This window comes from Balaenoptera physalus (genome assembly GCF_965194825.1).
Source record: "Balaenoptera physalus genome assembly, chromosome: 7".
Classification (NCBI taxonomy): Eukaryota; Metazoa; Chordata; class Mammalia; order Artiodactyla; family Balaenopteridae; genus Balaenoptera; species Balaenoptera physalus.
Window position 1 is genome coordinate 22122226 of NC_138886.1, and position 24702 is coordinate 22146927.

A 24702-nucleotide genomic window follows, 5' to 3' on the forward strand; every position below is an offset into this window, starting at 1 on the left:
CGGCTGCCTCAACCACTTCCGTCACGACCGTTGCTAGGGGAGCAGGACGCTTCAGCCGCCCGGCTGCTCCCGCTATGTCTGTGAACGCGTTCCTAGTCCCAGCGGCCAGAGGATTTGTCCTCAGTTGGACGGACCTAAAGGATGTCTCTGTGTCTGAGGTGCACTTAACCGGTGTATGCAGAGTGCTTTACTGTCCACAGTGCCCTTCCCAGGCAACCTTTTAGGCATCATGACTTCGTTTGCTGCCATTGGTAGGTAGTCTGGCTCTCTTGCCCTCTGGTTATCAGCCTCAAGATGTGTGCCCAGGGTTTTAAAGCTGGGTCTCAGCCCCGACTCCGTCTCACTAACTCCATTCTCCCTTTACAAAAGGAAGTTTAACTTAGAGATTCTAGGCGCTCTCTGCCTTAAAGTTCATGGCCATCTAGTTCCGGGTTTCTTAGCCTCCGCACTATTGACATTTGGCCTGGATAATTCTTTTCCTTGTAGGGACTGTCCTATGCATTGTACGATGTTTAGCAGCATCTCTGGCCTCTACACACTAGATGCCAGTAGTACCACCACCTCAATCGTGACAATCAAAAATGTATCCACGTATTCTCAAATGTGTTCTGGGGGTACGGCTGCCAGAAAAGATGCAGGTCGCTCAGTTAAATCTGAATTTCAGATAAACATTTTTTTAGTATATTATGTCCAAAATATTGCATGGGACTCTATTGCAACATGAAGAACTTTACCTCAAAAAAAGTTGTTTCTATCATTCAGTCAGTAAATATTTCTTGAGTCTTTACTATGAACTAGACACTGTTGTAGGCTCTGAGGACATAGTGGTGAGCAAGGTAGACAAGGTTCTTAATTTCAAGGAGCATATATTCTGGTGGAGGATGACGGACAATAAACAAGCAAATAAACTTTAAGAAATAATAAATTCTTTTAAGAAAATGGAACAAAATAAAGTTAAAAATATAGTATGATATAGCATATATCATACTATATATGTGTATGTATATTATATATATAGGAAAGAGAGAGAACAGAATTAATGCAAACACATAGGAGAGTTGCCGAACTTGAAATTATCAGAGTCAAGGACAAGTGTTAGGGTCATTGACTAATTATTCTAGGAGGAATTAACATCTAAACTGACTTTAAAGGAAAAATAGAGGATAATTTGAGGGGTGGGAGTAAGGGAGAAGTTTTGGGATAAGGGAGTGGTGACATAAATACCAAGAAGAGAAAAAGAGACAGCCAAGGAAAAAAACGTGATTTTTTTTTTTTTAAAGAGCAAGTTTATTTTCCCAGCCTTAGGCATATTGCTAATTATACCATCTCCATCTCCCCCTTCCCTCTAGCCACTCCTTCCCCCTGTGGTTCATATCCCAACCTGAACTTTAAAGGTTCTTTTTTTGTTTGTTTGTTTTGGCTTTTTTTGTTTTGTTTTGGTTTGGTTTTTTGGCCTGCAGTGTAGCATGTGGGATCTTAGTTCCCTGACCAGGGATTGAACCAGTGCCCTAGTGGAACCCTGCAGTGGAAGCGCAGAGTCTTAACCACTGGACCGCCCAGGAAGTCCCACGTGAAGCTTTTCAAGAAATAAAAGACAACCCATGTGGCTGGGATGGGGGTGGGGCTGGGGGATGAGGAGTGGAGGGGATGAAACTGGAAAAAGCCAGATTATGAGGGGTCATTTTGTTCCATGTTGAAGAAATTGCTATTTATCCTAAGAGCAATGGAGAGCCAGTGTAGAGTTTTTAAGTAATAAAGTGACACCGTAAGATTTGCATTTCAGAACAATTACTCTGCCTGAGAAAATGAGCTGGGAGATATCAGGAAGACCATTATGAGACAGTTATAAGAGTCCAAGTAAGAGATGCTACAGGCGTGTTTCAAGGTAGTAGCATTGAGAATGGAGAAAAGTTGAGACGCATTTATGAAGCAAAATGGGCAGTATTTAATCATTGGTTCTGGAGGAGTGAAGGAGAGCACTGAGTCCTGATAACGCTAAGGTTTCTAGATTAGGAAATCAGGTGCCATTCCTGAAATAAGGAACACAAGGAAAGTAAACTTACAGTGTAAGATGATGCATTCATTTGAGACGTGTTGTGTTTGAGATGCCAGCCATCTCCACATCAGATCATGTCGTTTCCATACTTGAAATATTTGATGATTCTCATTGAACCTTGTCTCCCAAGAGGCTCTTCAGCTATGCAGGTTTCCCAGCCCACTTCCTTCGTGCACACTCCTCCTATAGGAGCTCATTGCTGCCTGTTCAGGGCTCTCCTTCCCAAACAGAAGGAGTTCCCATGCTGCCTGGAGATAAAGGAAATTTTCTACATTACAAATTTGGTCATGTTACTCTTACCCTCACCCTCAGATTAGAGTTCAAATACCTTAACGTGGCTTTCAGAATTCCATAACAACCTAGGGTCTCCCATGCTTTGCTTCTGCTCATACTGGTCCCTCTGCCTAAAATATCATCCCTCTCCCACTTCAAGGCCTTCCAACCTCCTATAACCTACCAGACCTAACCTAAGCAGCTCCTCTCTTTGGACTCTTCCCTTCCCAGGTTTTAGTCCCAGAGCTGATTTAGAGCTCCGTAGTTAAGCTAAAACTAACGTAGGGAAGGCTCACTTCAAAGCAGACAGAACTTTAGTCTGTGGCTGTTACGAATTTATTGCCTCTGAGCTGCAAAGCCCATCATCCCTTGCCCCAGGGAACAGCACTTTGCAGACTGCATTTCCCTGTTGCCAGCTGGCTGGATGTTAAACTCTGCCAGTAGAGGGTGCTTGAAGCACACTGCAAGGCTGGAAAAGGAAAAGGGGACTTTTTTTTTCCTCAAGTAAACAGGTCTATGTGCAGATTTCTCTGTGTCGCATCAGTTTTCTTTGCCACCACATGGGTGATGACTCCTGTTGTGGGTCGAATCGTGTCTCCCCAGAAAGATATGTTCAGGTTCTAACCTCTGGTACCAGTGAATATGACTTTATTTGGAAACAGGGTCTTTGCAGGTGTAATCAGTTAAAATGAAGTCACTGAATCCAGTGACCTTATAAGAGGAGAAAACAGAGACATGCACACAGGGAAGACAACCATGTGAAGGCAGAAGCAGAAATTGGAGTTATGCTACCACGAGGCAGGGAACACCAAGGATTGCCAGCAACCACTGAAAGCTAGGAGAGAGGCATGGAAGAGATTCTCCCTCAGAGGTCCCAAGAAGACCCAACCCTGCCAACACCTTGATTTCAGACTTATAACCTCTAGAACTGTGAAACAAAAGTGTGTGTGCACTTTAAAATGGCTAAGGTGGTAGATTTTGTTATGTTTATACATAAGAAAAAAAAATTTTTTAATGCATTTTAAATGTATTTATTTATTTATTTACTTATGGCTGTGTTGGGTCTTCGTTTCTGTGCGAGGGCTTTCTCTAGTTGCGGCAAGTGGGGGCCACTCTTCATCGCGGTGCGCGGGCCTCTCACTATCGCGGCCTCTCTTGCTGCGGAGCACAGGCTCCAGACGCGCAGGCTCAGTAGTTGTGGCTCACGGGCCCAGTTGCTCCGCGGCATGTGGGATCTTCCCAGACCAGGGCTCGAACCCGTGTCCCCTGCATTGGCAGGCAGACTCTCAACCACTGCGCCACCAGGGAAGCCCTCAAAAAAAATTTTTTTTTAAAATAGTAAATGCAAAGGGTAGCTACTACCCCTGCGACTGAGGGAAATGTAAATAAATAAGGAACTAAGAAACTCAGAGGAGGCTCTTGCCCTAAGTCTGAGATTAATTTTTTTTTATTGTGGAAAAATACACATAACAAAATTTACCATCTGAACCAGTGTATGTATTTATGTTGATGTATAATTGACATGCAGTATTATATTAGTTTCAGGCATACCATTTTAAAGTGAGTGTACAATCCAGTTGCATGAAGTACTTTCACAAAGTTGTGCAACCATCACCACGATCTAGTTTTGGAAACTTTCATCACTCCAAAAGGAAATCCTGTACCTATAAAGCGTGCATTTACTACTTCTTTCCTCTATACCCCTTAGAGTTCTCTTTTACCCCTTTTGATTATTAACCATGGCCGGCATCATCAAGGAGGATGCCTAAGCTGGGGTTAGAACTCTGAGAGAAGGTAAGACAAACTAGATGGCAACCAGGGAGGACCACAGAAGGACCAGGCCAGGTAAGAGTCAGATGATAGACTAGTCATGGGGCTGCTACATCCTGGGCAGAATTACCCTGCTCAGAGGGGTGGACGATGTGTTTGAAAAGTGTTGACCTGCTCAGGTTTCATTTCATCTGTCTCATTGTAGAAAACTCCATGAAACAGAATCTAGAATAAAATATTAGGAAAATCACCAAATAGATAGTAAGTTGAAAACACGGATGGGATGCAGAAGCTCCTAGAAATATATAAAATGCCAAAAGTGGTGCTTGTATAAATATTAAGGAAACTGAAAAAGTCATCAGACTGTCATCAGACTGTTGATGACCAAAAAAGTCATCAGACTGTTCTCCTGAAAAGAACAAGTTGTTACCAAAGAAATAGACAACTTTCAAAACCTGCCTACTCGTTTTATGAAGTAGTGTAATATAGATTCCAAAACCAGATAAGGGTAATACAAGAAAATAATAACAGCTAATTGAATCCAACAGTATTTGTAAAAAGCCCTACATCTTGATCCAATAGGAATGGATGTACTACTAACTGCAGCCACAGGGCTATCCCATTTGTCATGTTTTCCCCACAACCTTTTTTTTTTTTTAATTTGGTTGTGCTGGGTCTTAGTTGTGGCAGACGGGCTCCTTCCTTGTGTCTCACGGGCTCCTTAGTTGCGGCTTGCCGTCTCCTTAGTTGTGTCTCGAGGTCCTTAGTCGTGGCATGCGAACTCTTAGTTGCAGCATGCATGTGGGATCCAGTTCCCTGACCAGGGATCGAACCCGGGCCCCCTGCATTGGGAGCGCGGAATCTTAACCACTGCGCCTCCAGGGAAGTCCCTTTCCCCACAACCGTTGTCCACAGAGCAGAACTTCTTCTTTCCTGACTTTCTTTCCCAAGGCTGTACTAGAAGAAGCAGGGAGGCTTATCACTCGTTGGTTCATTTCATACTAGAACCCGGAGAATGGGGTTTAAGAGCTATTACCTCCTGTGGCTCAACTGCTTAGGTAAAAACACGTTCAATAAATCAACAAAACCCCAACACAATTAGGGTTGTGGTGGTGACCAATATTAAATTATTTAAGCAATAACATCTGAAACCAAAACATCCTTATTATCTAATCTCTGGCCTTTGGCTCTATTTATTTTAGTCCAAATTTCAAGATTAGATGAGCAAACATGGAATTTTGAGATGTAGCCTATACATTCTATTCCTTATTTATCTCTTCCTTGGATTTCTTTATAAAAAGAGAAACGATAGCATAGTAAACAGTGATTTCCTCACAGACAATCTCTAGTCAAATGACCTCAGTGAGTTAGTAGACTTATAGCCTAAAACAGAGTTCATGATTAGCAACTTGATCACAGCTGAATTTTGGATTCTGGTAACTGAGATTGACCTCTACAACATTTCTAAGTTTTGATAAACAGTATTGGAAAGTCATATGGAATACAATTAATTTTCTAGTATCAATATGGACTTGAAACTTCCATAAACTTAATTTTATTTCATTTGATGTTAACTTGTCACAGACTAAGCACACATACTTATTCCAAAATAGAAGTCTCTATTAACAGTAACATTTGCAGATTTGCAAGTACACTCACAACTAATTCACACACACTTCAGGAAGTCTCAAAATCTTTCTTTTCCAAATGAAGAAAAAAATGCTCAATGAGTATATATTTTAAGAATAAAATCATGGATTAAAAAGCTCTCTCAACTTGAGTATGTTGGTGACTTTAACAATACAACACCAAAAGCACAATCCATGAAAGACATGATTGATAAGTTGGACTTCATTAAAATTTTAAAACTTCTGCTTTGTGAAAGACAGTGTTGAGAGAATGAGAAGACAAGCCACAAACTGGGAGAAAATATTTGCAAAAGACGCATCTGATAAAGAACTGTTTAGCCAAAATATACAGAGAACTCTTAAAACTCAACAATGAGAAAATGAAAGACCTGATTAAAAGATGGGCCAAAAATCTTGAGACACCTCAACAAGGAAGATATACAGATGGCAAATGAACATATGAAAAGATGTTCCATATCATATGTCATCAGGGAAATGCAAATTGAAACAACGAAGTATCACTACACATCTATTAGAATGGCTAAAATCCAGAACACTGACAACACCAAACGCTGAGGGGGATGTAGAGCAGTGGGGGCTCTCATTCACTGCCAGTGGAAGTGCAAAAAGGTACAGTCACTTTGGAAGACAGTTTGGCATTTTCTTATAAAACTAAACATACTCTTACCTTACACTCCAGCAATTGCACTCCCTGGTATTTACCCAGAGGAGTTCAAAATGTGTCCACACAAAAACCTGCATATGGATGTTTATAGCAGCTTTATTCATAACTGCCAAAACTTGGAAGCACTAAGTTTGTCCTTCAGTAAGTGAATGGATAAATGTGGTACATCCAGGCGATGGAATAGTATTCAGGGTTAAAAAGAAGTGAGCTATCAAGCCATGAAAAGACATGAAGGAAGTTTAAATGCATATTACTGAGTGAAAGAAACCAATTTGAAAAGGCTACATACTGTATGATTCCAACTATATGACATTCTGGAAAAGGCAAAACTGTGGAGACAGCAAAAAAAAAAAAAAAAAAAAGTGGTTGTCAGGGGTTGGGAGAGGGAGGGATGAATAGACAAAGCACAGAGGATTTTTAGGGCAGTGAAAATACTCTGTATGATATTATAATGATGGATACATGTCATTATACATTTGTCCAAACAAATAAAATGTTATACTGGAATGAATGAGCCCTAGTGTAAACTATGGACTTTGGGTGATTGGGATGTGTCAGTGTAGATTCATCAGTCGTAACCAATGTCCCACTCTGGTGGGGGGATGTTGATAATGCGGGAGGCTGTGCATGTGGGGGAAAGGGGTGTATGGGAACTCTCTGTACTTTCCCCCCCTCAATTTTGTTGTGAACCTAAAACTGCTCTAAAAAATTGTCTGTAAATAAACACTAAGGCCATAATGCCTTAGCATTCAATAAATACTTTCTGAATGATGAATAAATTGATTAATCTACCAGGCAAAAAATATGGGTAAAACAATTTGGATTCAGTTGGCTTTGTCTACATATCCAGTGACAAAACAGTAAAGATAAAAAATTGCTCTACATAACATTGTAAAACAACTATACCCCAATTTAAAAAAAGAAAGAAAAAAAATTACTAAGGCAAAAAAAAATTGCTCTAATCATAAACTTTAGCCTAATGGATCTACTGTCCAACTACAGCAGTAAGGTTGTTATAATTCATACTTCCAGATAGCTGACCCTTGTACTACCATGCTGGGTGACTAATGATTGGTTGACCAAAATGCACAGACCAATGCAGATGTATCGATAATCTCCATTTACCTGAAATGAGAGAAGACCTCTTGTTATAATCTCTGGGTACAAGACTTTTAAAAGTTCTTTCCATTCAAACTGAGTATACTTTCTTCATACTTCCATTGACTTGCTTGGCCTAAAAGTTGATTTGTATTAAGTGAGCAAAAGTTACACCTACACACTCACAAATCAATAGTTGAAAAACAACCATTCCATATATGACTTTTGGATGTTGCAGTATTTTAAAGTACACTATACTTATAAGGCAAGGAATTGATACTATAAGATCATTTTTTTTAAATAAAGAATATTTTTAAACTGGGCCGGGAGTAGGGGCTAAGTCAAAGCCAGCATTACTCTTGAACTTCCTTTTGGTCATGTCTCTAGCCCAGAGGTCTGCTAGTATGAGTGAGGTGGTTTATATAGTTGGAATATCATGAATTGCATTGCCAACCCCATTTTTAAATTTTGTCAGACTGGTATGAATATAACCTCTCTTCTGCTTTCTTGATATATGCCTCCTTTTTTAAGAGTTAGTATCTGTTTCCTCCTTACCTCTTCTATTAGCCATCCACTTAAAGAATGGAGGGGGGAGGGGATTCTGTCAATATTCCTTCCAGTCTTTTTCACATCCACTTGCCCTTTACTGTCCGGCCCACTCAGTCACTTCTGTGGAGAAACTCATTTTACAATCCTCCCACTCCTCCAGCATCCTTATTTAGAGCAAGCGGAAAAATCACACAACTCACACAGGCCACTCCTAGTGGGTTTATAGCCTGGACCCACTAGGTCATCAGGGAGACAGAGGCCAGCTGCTTACTTGCTGACCACCAGAGAGCCACAGATAGAATCTGGTTGAGCAGAGATTCTAGAGGGATCTCACCCTGGCCCCATATCTCTCCAACTGGTTACAATGCATCCAACAGAGACTACGCCAGTTCCAAAATCATCCACCGAAGAATGCTACCCATCCCTGCACAGTCTGCTACAGGTGTCTAATGGCTGAATTCCACAATTTAGAATGGTTCCAATTTTTCTTAGCCTTCCTTCAGAATTCATGAATGAAGCACTTTTTAAAACCAAGCATCTACAAAGGGAAGATAAACCTATCTGATTGGTTGCCTAGACAAAAGGAGAAAGCTAAACATAGCTCCAATGCCCGTTCCCTTGGCATGCTTCTTAATGGGTTGGTGGTTAAGAGGATTTTGAGCCAAACACACAATTGATACACTGGTGTTTGGCTTCTTCTTTTTTTTTTTTTTAAATGGGAAAAGCACGAACGCAGTTCCCCACTACCACAAGTTATGCAGTCGAGTTTCCCACATTTGGGGAAATTGCAGGGGTCAGCACATCCGGAGTGCAATGGATAAGTTTGGCTTCATTTTTAAAGGGAGGAGAAAGATTTGCAAAGAAAAATCTCCAATGTGTAGGCTAACACCTATTTACTTTTAGTCTGAATAATCTGTGAAGTTAGGTAAACAGTCATTTCAGAAATATTCTCTATAATAAGGTTTTATACGGGAAGCTTAAGGACACGTGGATCTACTAATTAGCATAACATCCACTCAGGTGTCTGGCTCCAGATTGTGGGCAGAAGATGTAAATTTGGGAGCCTTTATAAGTGTTTTCTGTCTTTTTATTTGCAGTGAAAATCTTCGAGTTGTTACGGAAGAGGTTGGTTATGCAGGAGAAAAGAAATAACCCAAGTAAGCCCAAGAAGGTTAGAAGAGTTGGGATCCGAGTACTACTTTAACCTTTCATAGGAGGAGAGACACTTCCTCCATCATTGCAGGAAGAAAAGATGGGTGCAGATGCAGAGAAGTTGGTAGCTTTGACCACGAAAAGACAAGGTCTCTGGTCTAGTGGCTTCTGTTTTCTCAATGAAGCGTAAGATAAGAGTATCTATCGAGGGCTGAAGTGTGAGAACAGAAGTGAAAGTATAAAATTGTTATCACATTGTGTGAGAAAGCAAATTTACTGGAGAATCCTGGAGTTGCTGGACAGGGTTGAGTGTGCCTACACATTGTCTGTGATAATTAAAGTAAAACCAGTCAGTGTGGTTGTGTGATTTTTCACAGTGTTCAGCTGTTCATGGGAAGGAGTGGAAAAGTCAATGGTTGGTTTTATTCGGGGATTTATGCCAAGGTGATTGAGAGAGAAAGAGAGAAACAAGGAAGCTGAAGGCATTTGCCAGGGAATAATTACAATGGAGCACGTTGGAATCTTATCTGAACTAAACTGGACTAAAAATTAATGTCCACTATGATTATGGTAATCAAGGGCCCCAAAGTCAAAACCAGGGAAAGAAGAGCACATAAAGGAATTCCCTGGCTGCCCAGTGGTTAGGACTGCACGCTTTCACTGCCAAGAGCCCAGGTTCAACCCCTGCCAGGGAAACAAAGATCCTGCAAGCTTCGAGGCACGGCTGAAAAAAAAAAAAAAAAAAAAAAAGCACATAAATCAAAGATGCATAAAGGACCCTTAATAACGATATTAAAATTGAGATTTGTGCTCTGCCAAATCCTTATTGCTTGTTCCTTTCCTGGTAAGAGGCTTTTCAACAAGCCTGACAAGTGCAGTGAGGGCATTAGCAAAAAGCACCAGCTTTGCATTTCAGCCTCAGCCAAAACAAGCATGCCCAGAAGTGTCCAGCTAGAACCCACAGCCTCTGCTATGAGGACCCAACCAAGAGATGTTTCTTCTCCCAAGTCTTTCAGAAAGATAAAAGAATATAGACCACTTTCTTACTGACTCACTTTTTTCCTGGCCAAAAGCTTCTAGCTGGGCATGCAGTAATCTAGCAGAGAAATGGGTCCTTGTTATTAAACCCCACTCCCACGGACACAGAATTTGGGAGGGCCAGCATGGAGCTTGTGGGACACAGGCAAAATGAGGTTGTCCCACGGCCACGTGGAGGTGAGGAGATGCAGATGTGGAATTGTGTGCAGCAGACAATTAAGCATCAGGTACAAGGTAATGAGACGGCAAGCAGAGACCCCAGAACAGATTTTATGGCTTCAGAATGCCAGGCAGGAGCTGGGAGACATTTCCTGGGATGCTGGAGTCTAGCCCACAGTGATGTGTAATGAGGAGAGTATTAGGGGCCACAAGGCCATTTAGATTACACACATGCACACACACATACACCCTCACACCCAGATCACCATTAACAAAGCAGAACTAGTAGCTCCCTGGGTTCCCCGCACTGAAAGCTATCACACTGTACTTCTCAAACTGTAAAATGTACATCTGAATCGCCTGAGGATCTTGTTTAAAATGTAATTTCTGAATCAGTAGGTCTGAACTGAGACTCGAGATTCTGCATTTCTAACAAGCTCCCAGCTGCTGGTCCAGGGACCGCACTCGTGGGAGCAAGGCTCCAGTACTCTTAACGGTGACCCCTTCCCACAGCCATTCCTCTGTGTGCTGGGATGTACCATGAGTCCAGCTTCTCTTTTTTTTTTTTTTTTTTAAGTGAGTGAGTTGTTTTTTTTTTTTTAATTTATTTATTTATTTTTGGCTGTGTTGGGTTTTCGTTTCTGTGCGAGGGCTTTCTCTAGTTGCGGCAAGTGGGGGCCACTCTTCATCGCGGTGCGCGGGCCTCTCACTATCGTGGCCTCTGTTGTTGCAGAGCACAGGCTCCAGACGCGCAGGCTCAGTAGTTGTGGCTCACGGGCCCAGTCGCTCCGCGGCATGTGGGATCTTCCCAGACCAGGGCTCGAACCCGTGTCCCCTGCATTGGCAGGCAGACTCTCAACCACTGCTCCACCAGGGAAGCCCCCAACTTTTCTTGAATAACATTCTCTTGTTATCTATTCTGTGCCCTCATTGAATTTGGCTTGCCAAAGAACGGTAAAAGACAGAGCAGATACACTGGGTCCAAAGGGCCTTGGCCTGACGACTTGCATCCTTTGAAAGAACCCAAGTAGCTGTCCTCCGGCTTTAGACTTGGTCATGTGTAAATTACGGTGGGAGAACCAGGCGGTGTCCACCGCTTGGATTTTCTCTCTGGAGCTAGTACCAGTCATCATTCTTTTAATAGTGTTTGCCCCTCCAGAGGGTTTCCCTTCTTGGTGGCCTATATTCTCTTAGGAATGAGTCAGTCATCAAGATGTCAGTGGTGCTGAGTGGGTTGAGGAAGTAACAGGGGCAAAACTACAGTTGCTATGAAATAAGGTGTTCTGGAGGAGGATGCTGGGAATTGTGCATCGTATGCTGGAATGGTGAGGAAGGGGTCAACTGAGATCCTGGAGGAAGTTCAGAAATGCAAATTCTCTTCAGACCTTCTGCAGCTCTACCATTAGGCCACTGATGAGTGGTTTTGAATAATGGCCAGGTGGATTTAGATTCCAAAGGTCATTAATAGTACCCTTCAAACCAGAAGATAAGACGGGGACCATGGTTGCATGTGGGAGCGGCTGGATGGTGCCGAGGTTGTGCAATAAGAAAACTATGAATTGGATCCTTTCAAATATTCATTTAGAGATGGGAGTGGAAAATGAAATTACTTTTTCTTTTGGCCACGTGGCTCATGGGGTCTTAGTTCCCTGACCAGGGATGGAACCCAGGCCCTTGGCAATAAAAGCACAGAGTCCTAACTACTGGACCACCAGGGTATTCCCTGAAATTACTTTTTAATTACTTTAATTAAATTACTTTTGGTTGACAAAATGCACTTCTCTAAACATGACTGCATGCTTCTGAACCCTGTAATTGTCAAGAACTGTGAAGGGGCTGAGATTTTTAACCTTCCTTTTGCCTGCCACACAGATGCTGGTAGAAGACTCAAAACTCCTGGGTCAGAGACAAAGGACTTTATTACTTATGGCACGGCAAGCAGCATGAGGTTCATGTTCATATTGGTTTCCTCTTGCCACCCCCAAGTTCACAGGGGAAAGACAGAGGGACCCATGTGAATGCCATGCTTGCAGAGGATTTGCATCACAGCTGAGGAGCTCTGAGCTAGGGAGCCCAAATCTTGATAATAGACATTTCTACCAAAGGGAGACACTATTACACTAGAAAGAAAACAAAACTGCCCCCTGCTCTGGAGGGAGACCCTGTATCTTCCAAGGCTGTTTGCTATACAAACATCTTGGAGAAAATAGTCCAGAACAAAGGTGGTCAGTGCCTCTGCTCCCAAGACATGCAGAAACATGGAGAATTGTCTCCCAACAAAAATAATAGTAGCTACACTCCTATAGCTTACTGTGCATTAAGAACAGTTCTAAGTGCTTTGGTGCTTTATATACATTATCTCACTTAATCCTCACAATAACTCTGTGAGGTTATCCCCATTTCACAGATGAGAACATTGAATTTTATAATGATACAGAATGCTAGAGAGTCATGGAAAGGGCATGATGTTTATTTTTAACAAGCCACACAGGTTATTCTGATAGACACCAAACCTTAAGAATCACTAATTTAAAAGATAAGCATCACCTTTTTAATTCCGTTCACTATTTAGCAAAACTTTTTACTCTTCTCTATATTTATGCTTACCTAATAAAGCCAAGAATTTTATTTCCTTTTATTTAAAACATAGGATTTTGAGTTCTTACTGTGTAAGGAAGACAGAATCAAAAAGGAAAAACGCATAGATTGTTTGCAATAAAAATGTTTAAAGAAAGTACAAGCTTTGAAAGGACTGGCTCACTCTATTAACAAACACAACATGTATTTAAATGAAAAGAAAATCACAAGATTGCCAACATTCCCAGTTTACACTCAGTATGTTCTTAGTGGAAAAATATATTTTCTCACATGATTGTGATAGCCCTGAATGTTGCAAATCTGCAAAAGGTCAGCATTGAAAATGCTACGGATGGAGTTATGTCAGAGAGTAAGTATATAACTTACACGAAAAATTCAAGGTTCATTTATTTTGGCAATAAAAGTATGCAGGGTAAAAAAGAAGTTTGCAGGGTGATGACCTGGGTTTTTGTGTGCTTGTTTGTTTACAGTTCAGAGCTTTCTTTACTGGATTGAGAAATGTGTGCATATTTCCCCACAATGGTGATGTGGCAAGGTGTCATTTGCATCCATATATCTTTGGGAAGGGTTCCTTTTCCCAGTTTCGTTAATTTAAACCATTTGTCTAAACTACCTGTTTTTACTTATTTTTTCTTTCAAAGTCAATGTACTTTCATATTTTTTACAGTAATTACACAAGTTAATTAGACTGAGCAGCCTCCGCCTAGCAGGAGTCAGATGGCACACCCACCCAGAGGGCAGTGTGCAGGGAAAAAGGAAACCAACAGGGCCTGGGAAGACCCCTTGGGCCCAAAGGGGTCAGGGGAGGGAGGTGTGCCCTGGGGCTACCTGAAGGAGCTGTGGCTTTTGTCCGAAGTAACCTATAGGGAGAATCAACACCAGACCGGCCCAAACCAAGCAGAAGCTTAGGGAAGGGGGCTGGATTTGTGAGAAGCAGGGTGGAGAGTGGATCTGGAGGGCAAATGGAGAAAATCCAAATAGGGTCAGCTCTTCCTGCCTCTCCTTGAAAGTGGGTGTTTTTTGTTGTCTTTTTTTTTTTTAATAAATGTATTTATTTATTTTTGGCTGTGTGGGGTCTTCATTGCTGCGCACAGGCTGTCTCTAGTTACAGCGAGCGGAGGCTACTCTCCGTTGTGGTGCGCGGGCTTCTCATTGCGGTGGCTTCTCTTGTTGTGAAGCATGGGCTCTAGGCACACAGGCTTCAGCAGTTGTGGCACGTAGGCTTAGTAGCTGTGGCTCACAGGCTCTAGAGCGCAGGCTCAGTGGTTGTGGCGCACGGACTTAGTTGCTCTGCGGCATGTGGGATCTTCCCGGACCAGGGCTCGAACCCATGTCCCCTGCATTGGCAGGTGGATTCTTAACCACTGCGCCACCAGGGAAGTCCCGAAAGTGGGTGTTTTTGACTGCTTATTCCTATCACAGAGCACTTTGGTCCCTATATTAATAATTATAAACAATTATTTATACAGCCCTTTGAGGTCAGAGATTGTTTCTATGTACCTAGTGTCACAACTCTGTTAGGGACATGAATATGTATGTATGATCCTGAGAAGAGATGTGACTTACCCAAAGGTACAAAGCAGGTAAGAGGCCAGGCCAGCCTTCAGATCCAGATCTTCTGCTCTTCCCACCCAGAGACAAATACCTGTGGGTCTTTCTGCACAGTCTTCAATAAGAAAAGTAAACATTGTTTTCATATACTCACAACTTAAAATGAGCAAATGAAGAAGACAAGGGTGATTTTTTAAAAAATCTTTAGTTAATATTAACCAAACAATAACGAATGAATTCCTGATTGATTCCCTAAATGAATTTCTTTCCTAGAAAATTGCCATGTCAGAGACTGATACAGAGAGTTTCTGCTCGAACTTGCCTAGAACTGCATGGAGGCTCCCAATTTAAATTATCTTTCTTTCATTCAGCAGATGCACAAAAATACTGCACTGGCTTATGTTATTTTTAATGTTATAATAAGAAAACAAATTGTTACTGTATAATTTATGAGTTCTGTATCAGTAGTAACTTCAACCTGAATAACAAGAGCATTCTAAAAATAATTTGCCTTCACCCAAAGTTCTTTTGGTTTAAACAAATTTAAAAAGCTTTGGGACAGATTTTATTCTATGATAATGAGAAGCTAGGGCAGATTTGAAATGCCTCTGAATCCTGCCTCCTCGCCTTCCAAAATTTGGGGGAATTTCTTTTATTTTTTCCTTCCTCTTTTTGACTCCTTTCTTCCATCCCTCCTTCCTTCCTTCCTTCCTTCCTTCCTTCCTTCCTTCCTTATATCTACTCTGGGACATAAGTTTTCCTATGTTTCAGGTGCATACATCAAAGGGTCCCACTGAAAGGTGATCTATAGTAATCTATATAATAGTAACAGTCTATAATCTGTATTTTCTAGTTATTTGAATGAAAATTTGAAACAGGTTTGCTGTTGTCCTGTTGCTCTCACACTTCCCTCTTGAACCTCTGTATCCATTTGTCTGTTTTCTTTTTGGGAGTGTTCTCATCCCTGGCTGTTAAAACTGCCTTAAAGGAACCCTCCTACACTGCTGGTAGGAATGTAAATTGGTGCAGCCACTATGGAGAACAGTATGGAGGTTCCTTAAAAAACTAAAAATAGAGCTACCATATGATCCAGTAGTCCCACTCCTGGGCATATATCCAAAGAACACAGTAATTTGAAAAGATTCATGCACCCCAATGTTCATTGCACCACTGTTTACAATAGCCAAGACATGGAAGCAACCTAAAGGTCCATCAACAGATGAATGGATAAAGAAGATGTGGTACATATATATAATGGAATATTACTCAGCCATAAAAAAGAATGAAATAATGCCATTTGCAGCAACATGGATGGAGCTAGAGATTATCATACTAAGTGAAGTCAGACAGAGAAAGACAAATATATGATATCACTTACATGTGGAATCTAAAAAAAATGATACAAATGAATTTATTTACAAAACAGAAACAGACTCACAGACTTAGAAGACAAACTTATGGTTACCAAAGAGGAAAGATTGGGGGTAAGTTAGGAGGTTGGGATTAACATATGCACACTACTATATATAAAATAGATAATCAACAAGGACCTACTATACGACACAAGGAAATCTACTCAATATTCTGTAATAACCTATATGGGAAAAGAATCTGAAAAAGAAAAAAAATATATAGTAAAACTGAATCACTTTGCTGTACGCCTGAAACTAACACAACATTGTAAATCAACTATACTCCAATATAAAATTATTAAAAACTAAAAAAAAAGTGTTAAACACATACAATGAAATATTATTCAACCTTAAAAAAAGAAATCCTGTTACATACTACAACATGGATAAACCTTGAGAACATTACTCTTAAGTGAAGTAAGCTAGTCACAAAAAGACAAATACTGTATGATGTCACTTGTATAAGTCATCTCAAGCAGTCAGACTCATAGAAATAGACAATAGAATTGTGGATGCCAGGGTTTGGGGGTGGGGGAGAGGGGAATGGGGAGTTGTTCAGTCGGTACAGAGTTTCAGTTTTCCAAGGTGAAAAAGTTCTAGAGATCTGTTACACAATAATGTGAACTATACACTTAAAAATGGTTAGAATGGTAAATTTTGTTACGTTTTTCACCACAAATTTTTAAAATGTAAAAAACATTCTTAGCTTGCAAGCCATACAAAAATAGTAGGCTGGGGGACTTCCCTGGTGGTCCAGTTGTTAAGACTCTCCGCTTCCACTGCAGTGGGAACGGATTCAATCCCTGGTCAGGGAACTAAGATCCTGCATGCCGCATGGTGCAGCCAAAAAAGCAAAAACAGTAGGCTGGATTTGACCAGAGGGCCATATGTACTTTGCCAACTCTTGATCTAATCTGTAGGGCATATTCAAATTTCACAGTTGTTTCAATCATGCCCTTTATAGCTATCCTTTTGCCTCCAGTCCAATCCAGTTTCCTGCACTGCATTTAATTGTCATGTCTCTTTAGTCTCCTATAATCTAGAAAATCAATTCCTCAGTTTTCCCTTGACTTCTATAACCTGGACACTTTTGAAGATTACCAGCTAGTTATTTTATAGAAGGTCCTACAATTGGAGTTTGTCTGATATTTCCTCATAATGAAATCCATGTTATGCATTTCTATCAGGATACAACAGAAATGATGTTGTGTGCTCGACGCACAGTATCAGAAAGCACAAGATAATGTCTGTTTGCCTCAACACTGATGTTGACTTTGAACCGTTATCTGTCCTGTTATTCTACTGTAAAGTTACCTTTTCCCCTTTAATAAATAACTTGTGAAGAGATACTTTTAGACTTATTCTATTCCTCCTCAAGCTTTCACCTGCTTATTTAGCTTCCATGATTTTTGCCTGAATCAGTTATTAATACAGTGGTTGCAAAGTGGTGACATTCTAATTCCATCTTTCTGCCCACATTTATTAGTTGGTATTCTATTGTAAGGAAGATCTTTTCCTTATCTCTACATTTATGAACTCATGGTAACTTATTTTATGGGTGATAAAATATGTTAATTACATTAACATATAATTGTTATTGTTAATCATATGGGTGCTAATATGTTAATTTTTTGTTTTGTTTTGTTTTGTTTTTTCACACACACACACTGTATTTTATTTTTACAAGAGATAAATAGACTGACACCAAGCATTGTACATGGATGACCACAACAAAAGCAACAATGATTGCAATTACCAAACATGAAACACACTCATACTATGTCATAATATTGACATTCAGTCCAGTAATCCTCCACTGTAACAGCTCCTTTACTTTGCAGTGAAAATTGATTTGTATATTCTTTGCCTCTGAGTCCTTGTGGGATTTTTTTTTTTTTAATTCAGACAGAAAGTCACAAAAATTATACTCATCCTCATCAGTTCACTCAGTCCCATGTAATTAATTTTTTTTTCATCTTGATCTTTTGTTAGCACTTTTATGAGTTCATCAGTTTTTCATTAGAGTTCTGAAAATGCTTATTCATTCAGTTCAGCAGTACAGTCAGTTACCAGAAACCTGTACTTGTCAGAGTCTTTTCCATGACTTTCTTGAAGATGAAACCCTTTTATAGGAACATATTTGCAAAATCATCAGAGTACACCCAGAACTGTCTGTAAATGACAAAAGACTTAAAAATGACCACGGTAAAAGATTTGATGAAAGTTCATAATAATGCAGTTGACAAGAAAATTAGTTATTTCTGAGATATACATTTTAAAGTAATAACTAGGATTATTACTTATAACATTATACCAGAACATATAAGATTTTTAGAAATTTCATGTAATGTCTGAAACATTTATATTAACATATTTCCATACATATTGGTTGGGGGGAGGATATACTTTTTTTTTTTGCCCACAATAACATCTGGGGGGTTTTTTAATTTTATTTTTTTAATTGGCGTATAGTTGATTTACAAAGTTGTGCCAACCTCAGCTGTACAGCAAAGTGACTCAGTTATACACATACAGACATTCTTTTTTAATGTTCTTTTCCATTATGGTTTATCACAGGATATTGACTGTAGTTCCCTGTGCTATACAGTAGGACCCTGTTGTTTAGCCATTCTTTGAATTTGTTTTGATGTTCAACTTGTCTTAGATTTGGCCTATTGCAGCTCCTTTAGGAGGGTTTCTATGTCCTTTTGACATGACCCCTATCCTTTTGTGTCCCCATCACATTTTACGTACTTTCTTACTTGTACAAAAAGATGTTTCAGGTTCATCTTTATTTTCTCTGCCCCAGTCCCAGCACCTGCCATCATGAGGCAGAAAGAAGACTGCCACAGAATTGCATCAGACCCTAGCCAAGTGGATAGGAGGATGGCAGAGGGACTAAGAGGGGAAGGCCAGGATGAGAGAGTGACATTCCAAGATGTTCAGTGTATTTGGAAGCGAGCAGAACCCTGCAGGGACCCTCCCAAGTACAAAGGCCCCTCCATGTCCCCTGCCTCTTGTTTGTAGAAAAGCTGAACTCTCCCAGGCCTCCCTGAGTCCCAAATGAGCAGGCTCAAACAGTTAATGATTAGGACAATAGAATCACAGAATTCTTCAGTGTCTGATGCACATTCCGGAGTCGTTTTACAGATACTATAACTGCCACCAGAGGGGAAAAGCTAACTGCATGATGACCAGCCTGCAGCCATGACATAAGCTGTTCCTTCTTGAGCAGTACTGAATCTATGGCTAGCACAATTCCAAGAACTGGCCTTAAGAGAATGGGATTAACACTACTGCTCATAATAATCTATATCTTTGTGGGCATCAAAGTAATTGTAGTTTGTTCTGCCCATATATGTAAGCGGGCAACTAAAATTGTCAGCAAAGGGATGCTACAGACCCATGTCAACATTTTCCACGCTAAGAATACAGTGCTGTATGTCAGCATGAAGAAGTTACAGAAGACAGACCTTTGCCCATAATCCCGTAGAAATGGAATGATGTTCTGACAAGTGGGGATTTGTAAGCAGCTTTTGGCAGGAAAGAGCTCTCTGCAGGAGGCCCCTTTTGTCTTGTCTCTTTAGCAAAGCTATATTGTAGCTAACCTTTAACCAGTCACCCCATGCTCTACTCATCTCCAGCCCAAGCACACCTTTCAATCTTTTGATCACATTATACCTTGCCTAACTTTCTTTCCATAGATCTTTCCATAGTTCTTTCCATAGATCAAAGAATTAGAAATGAATAATAAGTAATTAACAGATGACCAGATCTCTTCCCCAGCTTCACCTTCAGTAATCTCACAAACAAACTGTGTGAACAAGATAGCATAAAAAGAAAGATCACGAGGAGTCAACAAGCCTGCATGCAGTGGGAGACGGCTATGAGTCTGATCCCCTATCTCAGTGACTGAGATTACTTCCCTTTTTCCCTTTAGAAACTTTCATGGCCAAGCAGAATCTTCAGAGTTGGTTTTGGGACATGAGCCCACCTTCTCCCCAGATTGCCCAGTTTTCTGATTAAAGCAACTTTCCTTTCTACCAACAGTTGCCTCTTGAGTATTGGCTTTTGAGCAGCAAGCAGCCAAACCTGAGTTTGGTAACATATTTGCATGTCTAAAATAACATTATTGGGACTTCCCTGGTGGTCCAGTGAGTAAGACTCTGCTCTCCCAATGCAGGGGCCCCGGGTTTAATCCCTGGTCAGGGAACTAGATCCCACATGCCTGCCGCAGCTAAGAGTTCGCATGCCACAACTAAGAAGTCTGCATGCCACAACCGAGAAGTCCGCATGCTGCAACTAAAAGATCCCACGTGCTGCAACTAAGACCCGGCACAGCCAAAATAAATAAATAAACATTTTTAAAAAGAAAAAGAATAAAATAACATTACTAATCATAGTTTACAGATATCCCATAAGTGTGACCTTTCCTAAATTTGCTCTTACCTATTAGAGGAATCCGTCTTGCCTGTATTGGAAAGTAAAACAGAACAGTGAAAAGTATGGGGCTTTGGAGCTTGTTAACAGATTCAAATCTCAACCCTGCGACTGACTAGCTATGTGATTGTGTCTAAGTTATTTTACTTCTTAGAACTTCAGTTTCCTTAGGCTCTGAGGAAGATAATAAGAACAAGTGCTTCCCTGAACTGTTATAAGGACAAGAAATAGTAGGTACCAAGCTCTTCTCTAGGGTAAGGCTCACAGTTAGTGCTGCACCAATGCATCTCCCAGTACTGTGGGAAGAGGCATAATCATCCTCTCCCGAAATGCAGTGTCCTACATGTATTAAGGGGTTCTTTCAATTATGAGAATAATATTACTATCCAGTTTTATAATTATTTCCCAAGCATTATCTTACCAGGTCAATGCAATGGAAGTTGTAGAGAAGGAAGAGGAGATGAGTGTCCATTCTGAAAGAGCGTTGCCATAGAAAAACATCAGAAGGAATCCTCCCCAAACAGAGAACAAGGACTTTTGCTTCTTACACTGTACGCATCTGTATTGTCTGAATTATTTGACAAGATGCATTCTCTTATTACTTCTGTGATCGTATTAAACAGTGAATTGTTCCCTCAGCTAGCTAGATCAGAGCTCTCTGAACCCTAAGGCTGGAGGACTGAATTGAATTCGGTTTTGTCTCAGAGCAAAATAAGGGAAAATGTTTTCCCTTGGCCTTTTCCCCACATTCTAATTCTGTCTGTGATGACTTAACAACCATGACTTAGCTTAATCACCATGACTTGGCAAATTTCAGTGATTAAGCCTGACAGAGTCACCGTGACTGGGATCCTGTTTGACCTGGTGTGGCCAAATCTTATTCATACCTTCTATTTGATATCAAGTGAGTAAATGCTTTTTTTAAAAAACAAACAAACAAACAAAAAGTGAGTAAATGTTTGAGGGATACTTTGTTCCAGGAACTTTATTGCTATAATTCATATTGCTTTCCAAAGACTTTTCACACCTGTGATTTTGTTAACACTTCCAGTATCCAATAACAAAGAGTGTCTTTCTCATCTTTCATTCTCTGATATACCTGAAACATGCTTTGTTCACAGCTCAATATTTTTAAATATTTAATTTTTAAAAAGTCATGATAGAGAAGAGAGGAAGGAAGATGTTTGGGGGGCTTGCTACTTGCCAGTACTTTATATCCCATGTCACACAATCTTTACAACAATCCTGTTTAATAGTGTAGTGGACATGACAGATGTTTCCCTAAAATCCACTCCACATATGCCACATACGCCAGGTAAGCTTTGGAAACACACCTCACAGGCAGAGGGGACTTCCTGACCAATTGCCATGATATTCCTCTCTTCATCTGGAAGAAGGATGGACTTCATCAATTCTCACCAGGGAACCAGGGAGGCACAGGCTCACCTGCTCCATTTGCAGGGGGTCAGGGCTGGATTCAGTGGTTCCAGAAACCCAAACTACAATGGTTTAAAAAGCACTTCTTTTGTTTTCATGTAATAAGGAGTCCAAAGAAGGAAGTCCAGGGCTCATGCAACTACTCAGGAAACCAGACATCTTTTCCCTTTCTCTACTGCCACCTGTCGTGAGTGGCTCCATGGTCACAAAATGTTCGTTGCACCACTGGGCAGCGTCTCCACATTTCAGGCAGGAAGAAAGACAAAGGACAAAAGATGCATGTCTATTGAGTTTCTCCCTTTTTATGTTAATTGGGAAACAATAAGTTTCCTAAGAGCCCTACCCATTAGATTTCTGCTTGTCTCATTGACCAGAACTATGTCAAAATCCCAGCTACAAAGGAGCCTGGAAGCAGAGTTCTTTAACTGGGTACACGGCTACCTTAAACAAAATTGGGCTATGTATGTAGGAAGGGCAAAGAGGTTATTGGATATTGGACAGGCAACCAACATGGTCTGCCACTGGATATACCAGGCATGAAATCTTTTTCAAAGTCTTTATATCTGGCTCTCTGCCATTAAGTGTACATACTTATTACTTCGGTTACTTTGCAATATTTCTGTTAGAGAATAGAGGAAACCATACATCTTCTGAGCCCCAAATGGGAAAGCATATGTTGCAACTTGGTGTCACCACTTGGGCCAATGTCTCAGATAAAAAGAGGGAAGCAGTTTGTCTTGTGTCCATGGAGCTGGACTGTAGCAAAACCTCTGTCTACCCTCTGCTAAGAAGATGGGGGAGGGGTGTCTTGATTTCCTCACTGTGCGTATTTCATTTTGGACTGAGGGCCAGAGGGTTGAGTTCCTCATACTCATCAGAGTTTACAGTGTACTATCACCACTGGTCTGCCAAATTCTCTCCCTCTGTCTCTCATTAATTTATGTGCCTTTAAAAAAGCAATCCCCATTCCCTACTCTTCTCCTCCTGATACCATAGGCAACTATTGTGATGTATTTAATATGTAGTTTGTATTTTTTGTAAATGTTCTTGCATAATGTGCACTAAGGGCTCATACTTTTAATTTATAGAAATGATACTGGGTCACACACTTCTTTCCGTTCCGTACTTTTCTCATGCAGCGTTGTGTTTTTAGGATCCATCCAGGCTGCTTTACGTCCATCTAACCCAGTGCTTCTGATAGCTGCGTAATACCTCCCAGTGTACATCCACCACACTTTACCCATACACTCTGTTATGAGCTGAATTATGTTCTCCCAAAATTCATGTGTTGAAACCCCAAACCCAGAACCTCAGAATATAATCATTTTTGGAGATAGGAATTTAACGAGGTAATTAAGTTTAAGCCAGATCATATGAGTGGGCTCTAATCCATGTATCTGGAGACAGGGCTTTCTTTCTTTCTTTCTTTCTTTCTTTTTGGCTGCTTTGGGTCTTCATTGGTACAGGAAGGCGAGCGGGGGCTACTCTTCGTTGCGGTGCATGGGCTTCTCATTGCGGTGGCTTCTCTTTGTGGCGGAGCACGGGCTCTAGGCACGTGGGCTTCAGTAGTTGTGGCTCGCGGGCCCTAGAGCACAGGCTCAGTAGTTGTGGCACACGGGCTTAGTTGCTCTGCAGCATGTGGGATCTTCCTGGACCAGGGCTCGAACCCATGTCCCCTGCACTGGCAGGTGGATTCTTAACCACTGCGCCACCAGGGAAGTCCCTGGAGACAGGGCTTTCAAAGAGATGATTAAATCCAACTGAGACTGTTAGGTAAGGTTATAATCCAATATGTTTGGTGTCCTTAAAGAAGAGAGAGAGACACCTGGGATGTATGTGCACTGAGAAAAGGCCATGTGAAGACACAGAAAGAAGGCCATCATCTGCAAGCCAAGGAGCGAGGGTTCAGGAAAAACCAAACCTGCCAACACTTTGATCTTGGACTTCCAGCCTCCATAGCCATGAGGAAATAAATGTCTGTTGTTTAAGCCACCGAGTCTATGGTATTTTGTTATAGCAGCCCTAGCAATCCAATATACACTCTTTCGGAGACATCCAGATTTCTTTCAACTCTTTTGTGGAAAGTTTTTGAAGCCAACAAACAATCTTTCCTGCGAATCTGGCAATACTGTATAGCTAACATCTGATTATTACTTAACGCTGTATCCTCTTGGAGTTCTGAATCTTTCACTCAGTGCCTTGTTAAAAAGAATCCTATCCCTGGTTTAGATAACCCAGGCCTAAGATTTTCAGTCTGGGAAAATAAAAAAATAAGATGCAGAGTACCAGCTTTAGAATGATCACGTGTTTGTGAAAACGGGTCGGGGGGCGGGGAACCTTCTAAGTGTATATGTCTGAAGCACTGTGGAGAAGAGAGGGAAAGGGTCAACACTGGACTGGTAACATCTGTTGCCTTTCGGAGAGGGTAATGCAGGAGAAGGGGCAGTGTTCTTTAAACATCTTTGCATTATTTCACTGTTTATGTGACCGACCAGGACTGGGCTTGGAGTTGGGGGTGTACAATTGAATGAGACAGTGTGGGGTGCCTGGGACTGACTCAGGGCCAGTGGGGAGATCAAAAGATTGTTACCAGGATCTAGCGTTTATTGAGCTTACCACGCGCCAGTACTAGTCTGAGCACTTGGTGTTAACTCATTTTATTCTTTAAAAAGACTTAATTTTCATGAAGCACTACTCTTATCCCGATCTCGCAGATGGGTCAATTAGGCAGGAAGGGGTTAAGTAGCTCATTCAGAGCTGCACCTTTAGGTGGGCGCAGGCTTGGAACCGAGCCCGGGCACCTTTGCCTTGCGCACAGCGCGTCCCTGGATCCACCTTTCCTGGATCCACCTTTCC

The 24702-nt window shown here is 41.1% G+C and overlaps 1 long non-coding RNA gene across 1 annotated transcript; it reads right to left on the reverse strand.

Moving 5' to 3' along the window:
* Nucleotides 1–74: 74 nt before the first annotated feature.
* LOC309664186 lies at nt 75–24633 on the reverse strand. Its single transcript, XR_014265667.1, has 4 exons — nt 20831–24633; nt 20419–20440; nt 14573–14672; nt 75–2304 (listed from the first exon to the last, which is right to left on the reverse strand). It is a non-coding gene; the product is annotated as an uncharacterized lncRNA (long non-coding RNA).
* Between the last annotated feature and the right edge of the window lie 69 nt (nt 24634–24702).